The sequence below is a fragment of the Parambassis ranga genome, chromosome 22, assembly GCF_900634625.1.
Source record: "Parambassis ranga chromosome 22, fParRan2.1, whole genome shotgun sequence".
In the NCBI taxonomy this organism is placed as follows: Eukaryota; Metazoa; Chordata; class Actinopteri; family Ambassidae; genus Parambassis; species Parambassis ranga.
Window position 1 is genome coordinate 20002066 of NC_041042.1, and position 2158 is coordinate 20004223.

A 2158-nucleotide genomic window follows, 5' to 3' on the forward strand; every position below is an offset into this window, starting at 1 on the left:
GGTGGTGTGAATCAAACAACAGGTACTGGTCCGTGTGTGTGGGTTTCCTGTACACTTCCACATTGAGGCTCCTGTCCTCCTCAATATGTACTGTGCAGTCCAAGAAGGCTAGATTGTTGTCCTTGGTGTCCTCCCGAGTGAACTTGATGTTGTTATCCACTGCGTTGATGTGTTCTGTGAACCGTTCCACTTCGTTAGTCTTGATTTTGACCCAGGTGTCATCCACATATCTAAACCAGTGGGTGGGGGTGGTTCCAGGATAGGAACTCAGGGCTCTTCTCTCCACTTCTTCCATGTAGAGGTTGGCCACAATAGGAGACACAGGTGATCCCATCGCACAGCCGTGCTTCTGTCTGTAAAAGTTCCCATTGTACTGGAAATAAGTGGTGGTCAGGCAGAGGTCCAGCAGGTCACAGATGTGGTCTGGCGTTAGGTTGGTTCTCTCCTTGAGTGTGCTGTCTTGTGTGAGGCACGTCCTTACCATCTCTGTGGCTTCTGATGTAGGGATGCAGGTGAACAAGGAGGTGACATCAAATGAGACCATGGTGTCATCTGGGTCCATTTGGATCTTCTCCACCTTGTTCACAAAGTCCTGTGAGTTGTGGATGTGATGTGGTGTGTCACCTACCAGTGGTGTCAGGAGTTCAGCCAAGTGCTTAGCCACATTGTATGTGACTGAGTTTGTGCTGCTGACGATGGGTCTGAGGGGGACTCCTTCCTTGTGTATCTTGGGGAGTCCATACAGGCGTGGAGTGGCTTCCCCAGGATACAGTCAAAAGTAGAGTTTAGAGTTTTAGTAGAGAGTATTGTTTTTGTAGGTAGCTGACTAGTTTCTTCTTGTAGTTTCCGGTGGGGTCCCTCTTCAGTGTCTCATATGTGGCTGTGTCACTGAGGAGATCTGTCACTTTGGCGTGGTAGTCCTGTGTGTTGAGCACCACTGTGCATCTTCCTTTGTCTGCTGATAGGATGGTGATGTCCCGGTCCTTTTGTAGTGCAATCAGGGCCTTCCTTTCATCACTGGAGAGGTTGGATGGTGGTGCTTTAGCAGTGGCGAGTGTGGCTGTGACCTTCAAGCGGAGTTGCTCAGCTTCTGTGTCTGTCAGGTTGTTGTTCTTGATGGCTGACTCTGTGGCTGTGATGAGGTCCACCACTGGAATCTGCTCTGGCGAGATGGCAAAGTTGAGTCCTTTGGCCAACACGTCTTTTTCTGGCTGGCTCAGTTGTCTGTCTGAAAGGTTCTTTACCCATTTGTCCTGGGTATCCTGCTGTGGCGGTGAGTGGTCTTCCCTCCTCCATGTGTGAAGGTTAGCTGCATTTTTAACAGAGAAAACAGTTTTCAATTTATGGAATTTGCGTTTTTGTCGTTCCTTACCCCTGGTGTGCTGTGCCGTCTTCTCTACGTATGATGACCTGGATGACTGAGTATCTTCATCAACATACTGAAAACGTTCCCTTTGAAGGTTTGCCCAGTGTTAAATGCATCATGTGCGACCAGGATGTCCCCACTCAGAAAACAAATAAATTAATATTTCAGTCCGTGAAAATGGACCGTGTGTATCTCTCTATAGCTGCTTTGCTATGTGTTCATGGGTTTGGAGACTTGGCATGATGGCAGCTGAAAATGGGAACTGTGTCACAAAAACAGTTTCCTTTGTAAAATGTGTCAATCCATAATGTTATGGATTAATGTGTTTTGTGATTATCTTTACCCCCCTTATTGTGTTTCTAATCCAAAAATTTTACCCAGTAGTTTTTTATAAAAATAAAAATAAAAACAAAAAAACAAAACCCATAAACATGGGAGAAAATAAAAGCACACAGCTTGCGGTGTCAGGGGGACTTGCACCTCCTGTCCCATTTGGGTGACATTTAGATAACGTCAGGCAAATAAATGTAACCATGTATCGTATCTGGCGGATGTAGTGTTGTTGTGTGGGGACGTGTTGCATGTGACAAACAGTTCTGTCTTGAGTAACAATGACACAGAGGGCAGAGGAAAAAAACAGTTGCTGCATTTTCATTTTTTGTGCCTTCTGTAAAATTCTAAACTCTTTCGAGCTAACCCTCAGACATGTCCAATATAGAACAAGAAGCTGTTTTCTTTCTCTTTTTAATAAAAAGGTCAAACTTCTCTTTGAAAACCAGTCGCTCTGGCTTT